This window comes from Botryllus schlosseri, chromosome 3 (genome assembly GCF_051294905.1).
Source record: "Botryllus schlosseri isolate E-star chromosome 3, Bs_hap1, whole genome shotgun sequence".
NCBI classification, from domain to species: domain Eukaryota; kingdom Metazoa; phylum Chordata; class Ascidiacea; order Stolidobranchia; family Styelidae; genus Botryllus; species Botryllus schlosseri.
The window spans coordinates 5,802,434-5,821,095 of record NC_137238.1 but is presented as its reverse complement, the minus strand read 5'-3'; positions in this window follow the sequence as shown (position 1 = coordinate 5,821,095).

The window sequence follows — 18,662 nt, the reverse complement described above, 5'->3', positions numbered from 1 at the left end:
TTTGCCCATTGTCGAGTCTCTTCGAAAATGGGATTATCTCTTGAACCGAAACGAATTTAAATTGATAACGGACCAAAAGGCATTATCCTTCATATATAGAAAAGATCATCCGAGTAAGATTAAAAATGCAAAGCTCACTCTGTGGAAACTGGAGTTAAGTCCGCTAAAGTATCAAATAATTCACCGCCCTGGATCCGAGAATATCGGGCCTGATACTCTGTCTCGTGTTTGCTGTTCGTCCCCAGGCCAGCCAAACATGAGCCTTCAAGAGATCCATGAAGCGCTGAGTCACCCTGGGATTCGACAACTTGATCACTTTGTACGATCCAAGAATCTACCTCTTTCCATGGAGGACGTTAAAAGAACTTGTGCTAATTGTCAAATATGTGCTAAATTGAAACCTCGGTTCTTCATGTCTAATGAAACGAACAAGTTGATAAAAGCTACTCTACCACGGGAACGTTTTAGCATCGATTTCAAAGGTCCCGTTGATGGACCCAGAAAGTTCGTACTTGTTATTATTGACGAATACAGTCGCTTCCCATTTGCTTATCCTTGTCGCGACATGACGTCGTCAACGGTCGTCAATTGTCTCTCATCCTTGTTTTCGGTTGTCGGTGTACCGGAATATGTACACAGTGACAGGGGTGCCTCATTTCTTTCTAAGGAAATCACCGATTTCCTGACATGCAAGCGTATTGCCACCAGCAAGTCGACTCCTTATCACCCCACAGGCAATTCGCAATGCGAGAGGCTTAATCAGACTTCGCGGAAATCCGTCAAGTTGCTTTTGGAAAGTCGGAGATTGTCGGAGAACCATTGGGAATCGGTTTTGCCGGATGCTCTGCATTCCATCCGGTCGCTCTTGTGCACGGCAACTAATTGTTCCCCCCATGACAGGTTCTTCAAGTTTGAAAGGAGATCCATGGTGGGCGACTCCATTCCCGACTGGCTTCTTCATGGCGGCACCGTACTCCTACGAAATTTTGTGCGGAACAAATGCGACCCCCTCGTTAATGAAGTAGAAGTGTAGAACTATTGGATGCCAATCCTAAATACGCTTTGATACGTTACAGATACGGCATAGAATCAACGGTTTCCGTTAAAGATCTCGCACCCTACCCTGTTTCTACAAAGTCTTCTGAGGCGCTTGAGGGAAAGAAAAAAGAGTTTTCCTCTGTCTGCGACACAACGGAGCCATCTTCCGACGAACTTACCACGTCGTCCAGCAGCGAAAAAGATGGCATTGCTTGTAAAACATTTTCTCCGCATCGCGACGAAGTAGTGCAGCCCAGTAGCAGCTTAGAGGTCGCAGAACCTCCACTGCGCCGATCCACGCACTTAAGGCGCGCTCCCGAACGTTACGGGGAAGGGACCTCGTAAAAGCTAGTCCCTATTTTTCTTGGTGGGGTTGAATGTGGTGATTGTTGTGATTGTATAAGTGCTGATTACTGTGATTAGTTTACTTCGCTCTGTTCATTCCTTTCGTACCTCAGTTGCTTATATCTGTGTTGTCCAGTGCGTATGTCCTAGTTTTTTAAAGTTTATTGTAGCCGAATTTCAGTTAATAAAAACCTAGAAAGCTGTCAAGCAGTTTCGTCTTCGTCGACCTACGCTTTCCACGAAAGGTCACCACACATTTGATTATCGATTCTTGAAATCTCTATAGATTACTGGTTAGCTGCATTGTTGTGGACGACTGACAACAGTTAGTTGTCGCTATTTACACTTTCTGTTATACATTCTTCGTTACCACCGCGAACTAGGAGATCAATCACGACGACGGGCAACTACTCCCAATTGGCGGAATACTGTTTGTTTGATTCATTTGTATAATCAGGTTTAGCACCACAAGAAGTATATTAGTAGTTTATGATTGAATACAATCTTATCCATCAAACAACAGACAAATAACATCCATTCAAAAGTCACTTGACGAAATTTATCAACTCCCGTATATTAATCGATGTAGTCAACTGGTTTGTTTCGTCTTATTTACTTTCTGCATCCACTTCACTGCTCCACACCAGGTGTAAACTCGAGTAAACATATTTATTTAGGCGTATAGCACGCAGTGGGGGCCCTATGTATCACGTTTCAACACTGTATTGGTGGGCACCCAAAAAGCCCTCATAGGCGGTCATGTGACGTTGAAGGAATAAATAACGAAATCGCACGTTAGCGCCTGTGTTTTCACAGATCATCGGCTTACCTATGAGTAAAAAGCGACATTTATCGTAGGTGCGGTAAACGATCGGTTACGGTCCGGACTGAGATGTGGCAAACGCGTATTGTGTTGAACGCATCGAATTTGTCCCCCCTGTCTATTTATGACCACACTCGATGATAACAAAAATTCTAAGGCATGAAAGAACGTACGAGCGAATATCGACGATAACAAGAAAACGATCAGTCAATGTTCAACTTGGCAGTGACTTTCCGCTTTAGTAAGTTTACCATAAACCATGAGCTCGTGCAAATAGTCCAGGCGTCAATTTCTATATTCTACACATGAGCGAGTGATCACTATTACGGAGTTTGAAATTGGCAATACAAACAGTGAGATAGACTGATGCTAACAGAGGTCTTGGAGGGTCAAGAACCACGACTGAGCAGATTGGGAGTATCCGACTATATTGATCAGTCCGGGGCGTCTCTAATCTGTATTGTCTAACCACAGAGCCGTAATATAGACAACATGGTAATACTGTATACTTCAGGAGTAGGCAAAAGTATATCTGTTCGACAGCAGATCGACGCAAATCGCACGCAAAATTAATATACGATCGACACGAACATGGTATACCATTTTACACACAGCGGATTGATTACGCAGGTGGTGATCAGGTTTTGATCGATTTTTAATGAGGTCGGGCACAGGATAAAGTGGTTTGAGATTTAAATTGAATTTGCTTCACTGAAATACACAAAACGATACCACGTTTTTAGGTATGTTGTGGACTTGGGTTGAGTAATGGTGTAAAAAGACGCTACTGATTCGAGTACTCGGTACTAGTGCTATATATCCAAGTCGTTGTAACTTACTCCTCAACCGTTTCAGGTGAAATTACTTACTCTTTGCACGTTTGACTTTAAAAGCAGAAAGTAATTTTGTAATGAGTTTACCTCACTTTTACAAAGTTATAAATCAGACCTACACCAAAATCCTACATTTGAATAACAGAATTATGCGAAAACAGCAAGATAGACCCTACCCGCTTCTCGTAGGTCCCTATTTCGCGTTATTCACGGTCTTTTTGGGTATTTTAAGCTAAAACGGAAGATAAATTCACAAAAAGGAGTACATTTATGCGAGGATATTTTCCTGGAGAAGGAGGACGTACGCCAACCCCATTAGTATGAGGATCGATGGGGACATCAAATATATCGCATTGCCGTCAACCTTTGCAGCCAGACTGTTTAGAGTCAAGTGTACCTGTTTGATGCTGGTGTGATCAGACTAGATGACCTTCACGGTCTTATCGATCATTCCTATCTAATACCGAATACTGTGCGAGATTTTCTGTACCACCATCACTGCCGTGTGTTATGTATTTTGGTTGGATGAAAATAAAGACTCTCTCTCTCTCTCTTACTGAGTATACGAGTTTCCTCAGACAGCTGATAGGACTGACTTCGATCGCGTCACACTCGAGTGATCACAGCTGTTTTGAGTACATCACACCGATATTACAAGCATTCGTACGACAAGTGATGAGAGCTCGTAAGTGTGATCATGGTTTCCGTAGTAAAAACAGAGTGATTTTGTCGAATACCCCACCGTCAGACGGGTGTATCACTAACGAATACCCCTACCCTTTTAGACCTAGTGTAAAAGACCATAGCCCCCGATCATCATGTTACAATACTAACAAACCCTACCGAAAGAGATGGTACGTAACAGTATCTTGTGGTCGATTAGCTTTTTCATAAAAATATGAAATCTACATAAATACATACCGTTGGAGTTGTTGAGGGGGTAAATTTGGTATCGTTGTGGGGTAAGATTTTATTCATCCTCAAATGATTACGTTCTTGTGGGGCTAAACACGATTGCACTAACAACACATGCACAGCCCGCAAATAGGTCGCTACAAAGTTTCGCTGTACGCAGAACTATTAGGCCTTGTATGGAGGTTATCACGACCCGGTCTTTCCAAATACCTACTCAAAAGCGGTGGACAGGCTTGGCATGGACTCATGGTCACTTATACCCTATACTTTTGCTCGAGTCAGCCGCAGGGAATGAGACAGACGAACTCCGTTTTCGATTGCGCTATGTGTCCGTGGAAAAATACTGTACAATTATTGGGATTATATCACACCTCAAAAAGCTTTTCGTGTCTAAACTTGCCTCATGGGTCAATCGAGGTTACTCACACATATATTCCTAGTTTATCCTTGAGAGCTGTATAAATTACTGGTCAGCTGTATTTTTTATGGATGATTGACAACCGTTAGCTGTCGCTATTGTATCATTTACATATGTGTTATACAAGGGAGCGGGCAACTCCTTCGGTCGGCGGGCCGGATATAAGAAAATTAAGTTCTTGGCGGAGCGAATTGCTGAATCGATACATTATTCACGCATTGATTCCCATATATGAGGAATAAATCGTATTTAACCAATATATTTTAACGACCTCCATGTCACTGCAAAGCCATATCTCCCCGATAATAGCGAAGACAATGTGGATTTGAGAACAGCCTCGTTATACAGGCACCGCCGTGTCTGCTTCTCTCTAATGAATTAACACACCGTGCAACCCATAAATAAGATTTACAAATTACCGGGTCGCTTCGAAACTGTATTTTGACTCGACAGTTTTATGGGGACCTACTCTTTATAATTAGGATAGAAAGCCATTTCACGATACCGACATTTCTTTTAAAGCTACTTCTACTTGAGTACTTCAAAGCTATATTCTGCTTTAGTCGAGTAGCGGACGATGACGATTTCACACGCATTCCAAAGTACATCTTGTGAGAATGATGTATCACCACCCCGGCTATTCTCGGTACGACATGGGATCATTTGGCTGTACTATGGTGGGTATACCCCGACATGGTCGAGTGCGCTCGATCTTTTTCATGTAACGGTAGTTTGGGTCGCTTTTACTATTCACATGTTTACACAGGCCCCCGTATACATGTAATAGCCTGCACAATACCATCATAGCGTCATTTTTCCGATTTGGCTACATACCCGACTTTTGTAATCTAGGCCCACATTTTGCGTTACTCGTGGTGTTTTTTTGGATATGTTAAGCTAACAAGGAGGACAAATTGACAGAAAGAGAGTACATTCGGGCGAAGGGGTGACATATCTGGGAAAAGGAGGACATATGCTCCCTTGAATGAGGCCGTATGGTAACCCCATTAAATAGGAGGGTCGACGGGACATCAAATGGATCGCATTGTATTGCTGTCAACCCGAAGACGCGAGTTTTGTCAACAGGCGGGTTGATGACTGACATCGATTGTGTCACGCTCGATTGATCACAGCTGATTCGCGTATATCGCACCACATCGAAATTGGAAGCGTACCAACGACAAGTCATGAGAGTTGTTGACGGGTAAAGTTGTTATCGTTGTGTGATTTTGCCAATATGCTCCTTGTGGTGGCAAATCTAATTACACTAATAACACCTGTACAGACAAACAGAAGTCCGCCAATGAGTCGATACAAAGTCTCGATGTACGCAAATTAATGTACAGCGACACTCCCCTTACAGCAGAACTGTTTTGTCTGGACGGGGGTGGTCACGATTCGTTTCCGGACCCGGCGCAGATTTCATCAGTTTTGGTTAAACCCGGACTGGATGCGGCCAAGTGTCTTTGAGAGTCGGATTTATGCTACATTTTACCAGCCTAATACATGGAAATACCAGGACTTTACGTGCCAGTCGGATTTTTTGGACTTTGCTTTTGCAACCTTATAGTCGCAGTGGATTCTGATTTCGAAATCTCCCACTCATTACACCTCACCGAAAGCAGGCTATAGATCGCATCACGTATGATCTGTCACAATTCATTCCCATTATTGCACCACCGAAACCGAGCGCGTTTCAGCCAAATAAGGTCAGTCCACTGATCCCCGATGAAGCGAGCTACCCCGATTCGTCACTGTACAATTGAATCTGACATCGTACTCGCAGTTACCGAGTTCAAACGGGAAATACGAGGCTCGAAAGGGATGACACAGCGATTCTCTGACGGTAACACCCCGCCGAAGCAATATACCCTTAGCATGACATTGTAAATATGTTTGGAGGTGTTGACATAACAAGTGTTGAGGATATGTTACGGCACACGCGAACACAACTGATTGTCTACAGCGAAATGAGTCGCCCTCGAATGACAAGTGCGCGGTGAATTCGTGATCCATATCTATCGTACAGACAGGCAAAGCATCAGTACGACAACAGATCGATTCTAGTTGTCCATCATGTACACTGTACAGCATACAAAATTAATATCCCTCGGTAAATTACATATCATTTATAGGCACTGGTATGATTACGCTTGACCAGACGTGAAGCAGTAAAAACACCCCCATCATAAATACATTGTTCGGATGGGACTGTCTGTCCTTATGAAGACGCTAGAACGCGGTATAGGTATGGAACAGCCACATTTGTTGCTTGCACCGAATACTAGGTGCGTTTTACCGGGGGGTTAACACGTTGATGTGAGCAAAATTGAGAATCATCTATTTGTTTAATTACTTATTATATTCATAATGTTACGTTATTTAAGCTAATCTATGTCGGGTCGCCTAATACAAATTTCTACTACGACATTCGTTCTGATTCTCGGTATGACTCGAAATGACACACATATTTATAATAATAACAGATACATTGTTTGGTTGGGATTGTCTGTCCTATATGAAGACGCTAGAACGCGGTAAAGTGTGGAACAGCAGTTGTTGCTTACACCAATCACTAGATACGTACTACCGCAAGTTAACACGTTGGTGCGAGCAAAATTGAGAATCAGCTATTTCTTTAATTACTTATTATATTCTTAATGTTACTGTATTTAAGTTAATCTATGTCGGGGGCGCCTAATACCTATTTTTAATACACGACATTCTTTCTGGTTCTCGATATGAATCAAAATGACACACACATTTATAACCAGAACAGATCATTTCTCCTTACTATTTAAGTCGACAACAAAGCAAGAGCAAGTACGACAGTATGGAACAGACTACAAGCGTCACTATGCACAGCCGAACGTATAGACACCTAAAACACGCACCAGGATCTCACCGATCAGGAGAAAACTTTATTGACGTCACGACCGGCAATTATTCCTATGCTCCACCGTGCACGAAATCGAGTCAATCGCGAAACGACAAGTCAACCAGGGTGGTTTGACAGGCAATTATTCCCAAAGCCCCGTCACGAAATTGAACCACAAAACGATAGGTCAGGGCGATTTGTCGGCAGGCAACTATTACCAAGCCCAGTCGCGTACGACCGAAGTCAGCTGTAGTTTCGTGTCCTTGTCCAGAGGTCAAGCGAGGCAGATTAAATCATGAGTGGAAAAGTACAAGTAGAATTACTAATCAATAAGTTTCACTTCTGGCCAGAGTACAAGAGGTCAATCGATATTTTGGAAGCTGATTACGTTCAACATATTCGCAAACTCCAGAATAAAGGCAGGTAGAATCAGGAGGCGAGTGGAAAAGTACAAGTAGAATGACTCAAGTCTCATGTCTGAGTACAAAGGTCAATCAAGATTCTTTGTTCGTTTTCTCTCTATCGTTAATTATTCCCCCTTTTTGATTGCCGCACACAGGGTCATGAAAGTATTGCTGCAAAATTGAGAATGAGCTAATTCTTTAATTACTTATTATATTGATAATCTTTGTTTGTTTATTATAATCCTTGCATGCGCACGTCGTGCACATTACTCATACTACTTCTACTTTATGCGCATACGAAGATCTGCGATAAATGTGGCTGGTCCTTGGTTACGCTAATGCGCCAGAACTGGTGTTTTAGTCATCATTTAATTTCGCGGTCAGGCTAATCAAATTTTGGTTGTCACAAATAATTTCAAGTGTTACCTAGCAGGCCACACAAAACCTTCTCGCGGGTCGCATTTGGCCTGTTGACCACGGGTTGGCCGCACCTCATCTGATCTGTCTTTATGAATAACAGTGATTGTTGGTACATAAAAATCCTATTGAAAATCCTTTGAAAGTAAATGTTTTCATGACAAAGAAATTGAAGTCGGAGTGAGGGATTAATAACTTTTAAAAACTCAAATATAGTGTATCGGAACTTCGTGAATCTTTCGATTACTTCCACTTTTCATTATACTTCACAAGATTAAGTGTTGAAGTTTAGTAGAAGTGTAAGAGATTAATAGAAGAAGTTATGTACCTACTTTACGAAATTAAGTGACAAATTGGTATGGAACAGCATCAACGCGTTAATATTGTCAAGTCGCGTTAGCCCTAAATACACATAATAGAATATCTGAGGAAAGTACCATGAGACTGAGAATAGATCCCGTAACCTACTGCAAGATAGTGGCCTGAGTCCTGTATGATGACATCACGAAACCTAAAACAAAACGCTCAAAGTGTCTATTTCTATTGGTAACCTCGGACACCGCATACATGAAACTAATTTGTCTACGTCGTTATATCCATTAGTTTCGCGTACATGTGACTAATTTGTCCCTATCGTTATAACGCTGGGGATTGTGTACATGAGGGGTCGGCAACCTTTTGCTAGTCACGGGCCAAATTTCGAGTGTACAACTTTTTCGCGGGCCGGAACTTTTCACAATACTACATTTTATGCTCACTTCGGTATATTATCCTACATTGCTGCAATCTGGATCATACCTATAACAAAGCCCATTTATTTACACTTCAACAACGCAGAATAAATGTGACAATTGACGCAGCTTGCTTTGTGAAAGGTTTTCAACTTCTGGTAACAAGTCAGATGAAGCAAGAATCTGACCATATTTTAAATGGATGTCCGAAATAGTGAACTTAGCTTGCTCTTCGTGAATGTCATTGTTGAAAACTATTGTCGATATGCGTACGTGCTACCAAAAATCGATGCAATTTCTTTTGCATTGTTGGTCAAGCTGGGATAAAGACCAATTTCAAGAACATACTCGTTGTAAAGTCATGCTGCGTTATGCTCTTTGTATGAAATTTGTCATTCAATTCAACTGCATCGCATTTCAAAACGGCGCATTTAAAATTTCTAGGCAATGTTATTGGCGTCCACATTAAACGGAGTACTGAATAGTCAGAATTTGTTTTGTAGAAAAGGAATTTAGGGAAAGCGGGTGAATATTCAGTAATTAAATTTCGCATCACAGTTACAAATGTAGTGCTGGGACTAGGTTTTCTCTCCTACAGTATAGGAACGTGAGCATAATTTCTTTGTATTGTTGACATTCCTTGGGTCGCAAATTTGTTTCGAATGCGCCTCAACATCTCATGTATTCAGCTGTTTCCCCTTGAAGTTGCAAATTCAATTTGTTCAGATGTGACGTTAAATGTACAAGGAAAGCAAGATTAGATAACCATTTTCGATTACAAGGTTATGAGTCGGCGATATTTATATTTTCGAAGAGAGTTGCTGTTTCATTTCTCAGTTCGTACACTCGTGCAAGTATAGCTGCTCGACGTGCGCCAACATAGCAGATATACAGGACATCGCCATATTAATTCTCTGCTTCTAATATTGTCTGGCGTAAATGTTGGTGATTCAGTTTGTGAGACCAAATCATATAAAGAGTTTTCGTCATTGTGGCCAAAACACTATTCAGGTTTGTTGTCTTGGCGCACAATGCCTTCTAGTGAATTTAACTATAAATAACTAACCTACGGAGGCTAGTTATCTATAATTAAACAGTGTGAGTTTGAGATTTTGTCATTGCGTCTGAGATGTTCCAAGCGTTTTTGGCGAGGGGCATATAGCGTATAGTGGTGACGATAAGCGCCTACTAATCTGGCGGCCCGACTCGATTCCCGTCGAAGGTTTATCTGGGCTCCTCTTCCCCCGCCGTCGCCGCTCTTACGGCGACAGAAAAGCCCAGAAAAAGACCCGAGAGAGGAAAGAAAGCACTCACTAAGAATGGAAAGAACTAGTAGAAAGGTTCGCGGCTTCAAAAAGATCAACATCGAAAAGAACTGTGGCCGAGGTGGATGTTAAAATGATAGGATCACAACTGCGTGTCGTTCGACATCCTCATATCTGATCATGACATAGCATTGTGTCTTATCGCATTGCACATTGTGTATCACTTGTTCAGATGAAAAATATAACTCAACGATTGATTGATTCCAGCAAGCAGAGGAAGGACACCTTTATTTTCACACCCGATTCATAAGTAGCCTACTGATGTAGTCTACTCTACAGACAATCTCATCTCCTACTTCAACCACCTTCGTTTTATGGCGTAACAATAGACTAATACCATGTAGGATAGCAATGCCTCATTCTTTCCAAGCAGTGCTGCACTGCAAATTGAAACTCATTATGAAACGACGGGCCGTATTCTTGTGATAACTAATTATGATGTCGCGGGCCGGACGATTTCGCTTGGCGGGCCGGATCCGGCCCGCGGGCCGTAGGTTGCCGACCCTTGGTGTACATGCAGCGTAAGTGTTTGTATAATTTTAGCCCCAAGAATCGCATGCCTGCGGCTAGTTCGTTTTCGTCAAATCGATATGGAACGAGATCATTAGCATTTATTATACATTTTAAAGGTTAGTGCTCTATCTACTCTACAAAATCCGTGGTGTAAAATAGAAGTTTAGTGCAAGTGTAAGAGTTTAATAGAAGTATTATTTCTCGGAAGCAAGTTATTATCAATACATAGTGATCAAAATTATCGCAGAGCAATTCCGATTTCGCGTAAATTCTATTATGATTTTGACTACGTTACTAGGGATTATTATTATCAAGTCGCATTGAAGTAAATAATTAGTGATGATGCATTTATCCATGCGATATCGCAGTCTTCGTGAACATTCATAGTCTGAAATACACAAAAAAATTATGTTCATCACGCGAAACATACGCACAATCTGAATGTTACCAACGTCCTTGCGTAGTTGATCGTGCGAAATGTGCGTAAAATTCTAATATATCATCATAAAAACCGCACCTACTTCAACGTTGATGAGTGTTATCTGAGAGCTCATATTATCCGCGAAAATATAAAGTCCTAGATACACATAATAATAAAATATTTGACGAATATAGTCTTGCATAGACATCCTAACGATTTAATTACCCGTATTCTAGAGATGCAAAAAAATTTGCGGGTGTTAGTATTAATCCTAATATACAATTGGATAGTATATTCATATTGAAATGAACCCGAATATTTTCGGCTGAAACTCGTCAGGGGTAATCGTCAGAAACTAGTAGAAAATTGGAACGAACATTGCATATCAACAATCGTATCACAAAATATGACGCCAGCAGCATGAAAGAGAGAGAGAGCGTTCAATGTACTATTTTTAGGTGGTACATGAACTCCTTTTGTTGACAGAGTTTTGGTTGGTGTATTTTGATAAAAGTCGGCTCCAAGGCGCACAAATGGAATTGTGAACGGCCCCGCCCAACGATTTGAAATCGGTCGTCTCGATAATTATTCGCACAAATCGGATTATCTAACACAGAGGTCTCAAACACGCGTCGCGCGGGCCGCATGCGGCCCTCGAAAGCATTTTGTGCGGCCCGCGACGGCATTTTGTAATTTGAAGTATTCAACAATATATTCAAGTGCCAAATATCTTTTTTTAGATATACGAATTTGAAGTTCATGCTAAAACTACTAAAAAAAACACTGAAATCTCAACAAACTTTACAATCACATCACTTTTAAAAGCTACCATTCGGTAAAAGATCAGCTATTACGTTACATTCATGCCGATAAAACATGACCAGTTGATGATTCGTGACTGAAAATTGTGATTTGGTTTGGTGCGTCCTTCTCGTAAAATGACTCGATTTCGGATTGACTGGGTGAATAAATAAAAATGACTCGAGATAAGTCCATTCAAACGTTAAAATCAGAGAATGACCTGCGACTCGGAGCGGTGACTTTAGTAATCCTACGGACTCAACAATCTATGAAATTGTCATGGGGAACAGTAATATATCAAAAGGTCGTAGCTTGCGTTGTGAGTAGGTAAATAGTTATATCTAATCAGATCAGTATGGCAACCATTGCTATTCTGTGACCCCCGTGACGTATAGATGGTTACATGCTGGGTTTTGTTTGTTCTCTTTTATCCATGTCATAATCAGTAGTAGTACGCTCTACAGCTGTAACACCAATGAATTATTCGCCGATTGGACATTTCTATTCCAGATATTCTTATTAAGGGTCCGTAGACCCCATCGGGGTACAAAGCACCGCATCAGGGTGTACGAGATGCATTGTGGAATCAGGTCAATATGCTGTGAAATATTTTATCGACCAATTCATTCAACTGCAAAACGCGCGATTTTGTGTGAATGGGCTTTCTGATTTTTATATAGGTACCATCAGAAATTGTGTTGAAAATGGACAGTGGCTACGAGAAATGTTAGTGGAAGCACAAGGGGTACGATCGCTAAAAAGTTTAAAAATCAATGCTATTACTATGGCGCAATAATGATTATATTGTAGATATCTTTATATTGATATTTTCCAATTGAATAGCATATTCATATTGAAATGAACCCTAATATTTTCGGCTGACACTCGTCAGGGGTAATCGTCAGCAACTAATAGAGAATTCAAACGAACATCGTATATCAACAATCGTCGCACAAAATATGACGTCACCCGCATGAAATCTCGAACACGAGAGCGTTCAATGTACTATTTTTAGATGATACACATACTCGTTTTGTTAACACAGTCTTGGCTGGTCTATTTTGAACACAGCCTTGGCTGGTGTATTTTGATAAAAGTCGACTCCAAGGCACACAAATGAAAGAGTGAACGGCCCGTTCCGAGTATGCGAAATCTGTCGCCTCGATAATTTTTTGCACAGGCTCATTAATTAAAAAAAATATGCCCGGCACTAAAACAATTTTATTCAAATATTTGACAATATGTGATTTTTCTCCGTGTCAAGCGTGAATATATATATACTATAGTACGTTAGTAAATTACATTGCCACGATGTTTGTGGAATGCCTGTCTACAAGGTCCCGTCAAATAATGCCTACTTGGAAATTATACGTTGAATATCGCTATTATTGATGCTGCGGCCCGCGGTGTCATCAAAACTAGGAAACTGACCCGCGAGCACATTTGAGTTTGAGACCTCTGATCTAACAGATGTTTGCCGATGGCAAAATTAATGGCCTTTGATCGATCAGCATCAATCTTAAGCGGATGAGTTAAGGGTGTGCTTTTCACTGAGCGTGATGCACGTGTTCTGATAAATCTGGGGAGATGTTGGCTTATGCGTTCCTGCCGACGTTTTAATCCTAAATACATACAAAATCGTGGATAGTTGAGTAAATTATGTTATTCATCTGACTACGTTACTAGGGATTAATATTATCAAGTCGCATCCAAGTAATTAATTAGTGATGATGCATTTATCCATGCGATACTCAATCTTCGCGAACATACATAGTCTGAAATACACACAAAATCATACATAGATCTGAGGAAAGTATCATCTAACGTATAATGAATGTTATTTATTTCTCGGAAGCACATTACAACACATAGTGCTAATATACATCGCGATAGTCTAGTGGTGAGCGATGAACATAAATAGCGTCAGGGCCTGCATCAAAATTGCTTCCCCTCACTACTTCCGCGAGACTTCTAAATTTTGGTTGATAACCTAATTTTTATTTTATTTTTTAATTTGAGAAAGCATGAGGCAGTTTCGCAACTGCTAAAACCTCATGACTCATATCATCATAATAGTCGTCTGACATGAACTATCGTAGTGTGGAAATTCATGTTCATTGAGAATTTTCCAATAACCTGCTGATACAAACATATTGCTGTTTATAGAGACGTTTTGTTGGGTTAGTGAAAAAAATAAAAATATGGAGATAGTAACGTCAATCAGGGTGACTTCGTAATGTTTGCGAAATCATTCTCGATTTTTGACTCGAGTCATCCCAACACTGCTAACAGGTTGCACATCCGTTATTCTACAACCTTTGATGGTTGCGACGTCATTTCCGATTTGAAAATGTTCCCTGGCCCAGCTCGAAAATTTGTTGGTCTGATTACTTAAATAGGTCAAATTGCCCAGACTTACTCACGGCCTATTTTGGAAGCTGATATCGTCGAACATCTACGCGATCACCAGAATAAAGGCAAACGACTACCACGTTTAGAACAACTGTTTTTGACTAAAGCACGCAAACGAGCTTAACCAACTCTAGGAATATACCGTTATCTTATGATTGTGATTACACTTAGACTTATCTCAGTAAATCATGGTTATTTTTTATTCATTTTTATTGCATTTTTTTGCGAGGGCGGTGCAAGGTGTCCATGAATATTCCACGAATATTCGGGGCACTAAATAGCGCGCAGTGCGAAGAAAACTTTCGAATAGCATATATCTGCTTAAAAATATTATTGTTTATGGTAATTTACGGAAATAAAATCGAACCTACTTCAAGCCTTCAAAATTCCGGACATTAAGGCATATTTTAGAATTTCCTTCCGGACGCATTGTTTACAGTGAAATTCGGGACATATGGTCACCATATCACATTTCAATACTGGGCTCGAAAGGAGTTTATATTTAATTTCGTCTCGCACGTGTGATGGAAAATGGAAAATCTTTACTGGAGATCGCCAAATATACAGAGTCATAAATAGCATTGGCCCTCTCGCATCTAACCCGCAAGAAACGAATGTCAACTTCGATTAAGATGTACAAGTGTATATATTTTATTATTTTGCTATTTTTCTGCCCTAAATTTTCCGCTTGTAGATCTGATCGTGGGCCGAGGGAGGATGAAACAATGATATTGGAATATGTAAGTACAAGTCGCAATATTATTTACCATAAATTCATCCCATGACTCAGAAATGCTAGCGATTGGCGCGAATAGTACCCGCTTACATGGTAAGCCGATAGAACTAAATGGATAACTCCAGCGTACGCCGTTACCTATTCCATCTCGTTCTTGAATCGAGTATTGCCGGACTTGATTTCCTCCGAAAATAGAGTGTGTGTTTGTAAATGATGGTATGATTAAAGCCGTGGCTCGCAACTAGGGATGGTGTGAACCTCTGAAAGGTTCAGGTTCGTGTGAACGCGAACCTTTTTGAAAGCTTCTGTGTGAACACGAACGTGAACCTCGTGACGTCACGTGACGTCATATTGCTAATTCCAACCCTATCTTCCAATGAAGTGATAGCCTATATTAATGTACAGTTGTACACGATACCTAGCGAATACTCGGTCCACATAATGCCACAATGCTGAAGTACCTATTGGCGTTTTAAACGTCGCTAAATGTATCGACCGCGGTAATCAAAGGATATAATAATTGCATAAAATCAATACATTCCGTCGCTTTGCCAACAATTTCGACGAGAACTTACCAAGGAATACAAGCTTACGCCTTAACGGTCTTAGCCAGACCGGACAATGTGGTCGGAGTCTGAGTATTGCTACATTTATATTGAGCAGAGTGTACAACGGGTCTCTATATTCGCTACCGATACCACAAACAACAACAAGTTATGCAGCAGTAGCAAGCACCTTAATCGCACGGATTTGGTTTTAATGATACAGTAAAGATATGAAGTCAAGATTGACTCCGTACGCCCGTTCGATTTTTTACATCAGAAGACGATATCAATGTCATTGATTGGTTGAATAAGCATCATTCGCTGACTACGTATATATCGCTCGTGATGTTGTGTGATTGCGGGTCAAGCTCACAGCAGAGAGTCACTAAATATTCACAAACGGAAAGCCGGTTTTTCCGAGAAAATTTTTGCAACAAAGCAAGTAAAACTTTTAAGGTTGTCGAGGTGCATGCTGCATGCTCGTTTAGCGTTGATTTTTTATGCTGCCAGCACCATGCATGGAGTGGCCCGCAGTTGAAATGCAATAAATTTGAGCCAAAGATCTTATAATGGAGCGAAGATTACAATTTACCAAAAGGTTCACAGTGCAGAACCTACCAAGGTTCTGTTGTGAACGCGAACCTCTAAATTTCCGAGGTTCACACACAGAACGCGAACGTGAACCTCACGTTCACACCATCCCTACTCGCAACCTTTCTGGTGTTAGTGCCGTTTTATGTCTTTTCCAAAATAACATGACAAACATATAGAGTACTTTAATGCACCAGTGGTTCTCACACTTGGAGGGGTGAGAGCATCCTAAGGGGGCGGGAAGCTGCGGTCAGCCGAAAATTTCTTCCACGCTTTGAGTGATTTCCCCCATTTCATGGTTCTTGCTGTATCTATAGTCCGGATTTCGTTTTTGACAATTATTTCATCAACTGTCATAACCTTCCATTCCATCAAATTATCTGTTGGGATTGCCAGCATTCTGGTTGCAATTTATGATATGACGATAAGGGAGGGCGCGAAATTTTTCACTATCATAAAGGGGGGGTGTTTGAAAAAGTTTGAGATCCACTGCGGTAGACATAACAAACCATTATGTCTAATTGCCACATCAAAGGAGTCGATTTTTCTCATAAAACTTGACGTGATTGAGCATATCTTAGTTCATATTCCAATTAAGTGATCCAGAAGTAATAAAAGTCTGGAAAAAACCTGAAAAATATGTTTGCAAGACCGATGTAATCCATAATGAAATTTTCAAATGGTGAAACAGGAAAGCTTGGTTAGTATAACGAAAAATACTTTTCAACATTACAACGAGTTTTGGGCTTATGATACGAATGGCAGGGATTCGTGGATTGCAAACAAATATCGGCCCGCGACGGCATTTTGATCGGTCCGCAGAGAATTTCTACCGTCAGAGTGAAATCCTAATCTAAAAGTATTGAGAAATGTTATGCGCCAAAGAACGGATCCCAGTTTTCCAACCTGAGAAAGACTGTCATGAAAAGACCTGTTCTGTTCGGGTTTACGTATATATTTACGAGCAAACATTTTCGACCATGAACAACTGAACATTAACATACCAATATAACTGGTGATATGAATTTCAGGGTTGGAGCGTGATGTTTTGATAGCAACGAAACACTCCTTGTTCATAAAAAAACAGCCTTGTCGATAGGGCATCCGCAACAAGAATGCCCCAAATCTGATAACCGAGCTTTAAGAACTGGTATATCATTATCCGATTTATGACGAATATCAGCCGAAAATATTCGGGTTTAATTCAATTGTATATTGAAGTTCTGTATCTCCAAGAAGCTGTTCAAATAGTGGTTATGTACAGAATAAGATGGATTTCATGGCGAGGTTTCAATCCCTGCATCGGGAAAAATTAGGGAAATACTTCGGAAATTTTTATTTCAAACGACTCGAGTCACCTTTCTCGTATGACATGACTTGACTCGAGTCACTTTGCAAAAATGATTTGACTTTACTTTACTAGGCGCATTAGAAATTTGGATTGACTCATGACTCTGAGCGAAATTCACAAGCCGATTTCAAGTCATTAAATAATCGTTATTGATAGAAATCACTGTATTTTGCATATTTTCGGATTGTTCACGAAACTCTGTTGTAACCCGCGAGAGCGACCACTCATGCCTCAGTTGTTCTCGCAAAAATAAATTGACCACAAACGAAGTGATCGGAGCTTACAGCTTACGTTGTGTGTATGGTAGTAAAGTGATTTAAAAGCAAAACATATTTTTTATTTTTTATTTTTTATTCAAATTGAATTCGAATCTATATTATACACTCGTCAGCTATTGGCGCTGACTCGAATGGTATCGCATGAAGTAGGTAAATCATGTATTGCGTTTTGTCAATTCGTTTTTCTATTGTCTTTTTTGGCAGGTTACTTCGTAACTATAAACTGAGGATATGCAGTTAAGTAGTTTGACAGTTCTACGTATATATGAGCGATGCAACTGTTTCCTTCGTATATATGTAGGCTACTCTATATTCGTTGATCGGTTCAAAATGCACTGACAAGTCAACCTGTACTTTAAACAGCTAGCAAAATGCAATGATGTAATCATGCTTCATACTTCAAAATGGCTACTTGAATTGAATTGTGACTTGACTTGCCTTGACTCGACTTGACTCGAGTCACCTCCTAAACTCGATTGACTTGACTTGACTCGAGTCACCTTGGAAAATCGATTGACTTGACTTGACTCGAGTCAAAATTTGCACTGACTCGAAATTACTCGTGACTTTAGTGGCAAGATAGCGCAGTGGTATAATCCGCGGCTGCAACACCAATGGGTGCGGGTTCGAGTCCGACCGAGGTCGACTTCCGAATTCCGACACCTAAGTGTTGCAGGTTTACCTAGGCTCCTCCTCGCCACCTCATCCGGGTCAACGGTGTCTTACAAAAGCCTAGAGGTGGGCCGTGCTATAAGTCGGCAGTTACGGAAAATAAAAATAATATCGGCCTGGTGTAAATGACCATTGTAGTCACCATGAATACCCAAAACAACAAACAAACTCGTGACTCTAAGGTAGTGACTTGATCCCAACACCGCCTGTTGTTG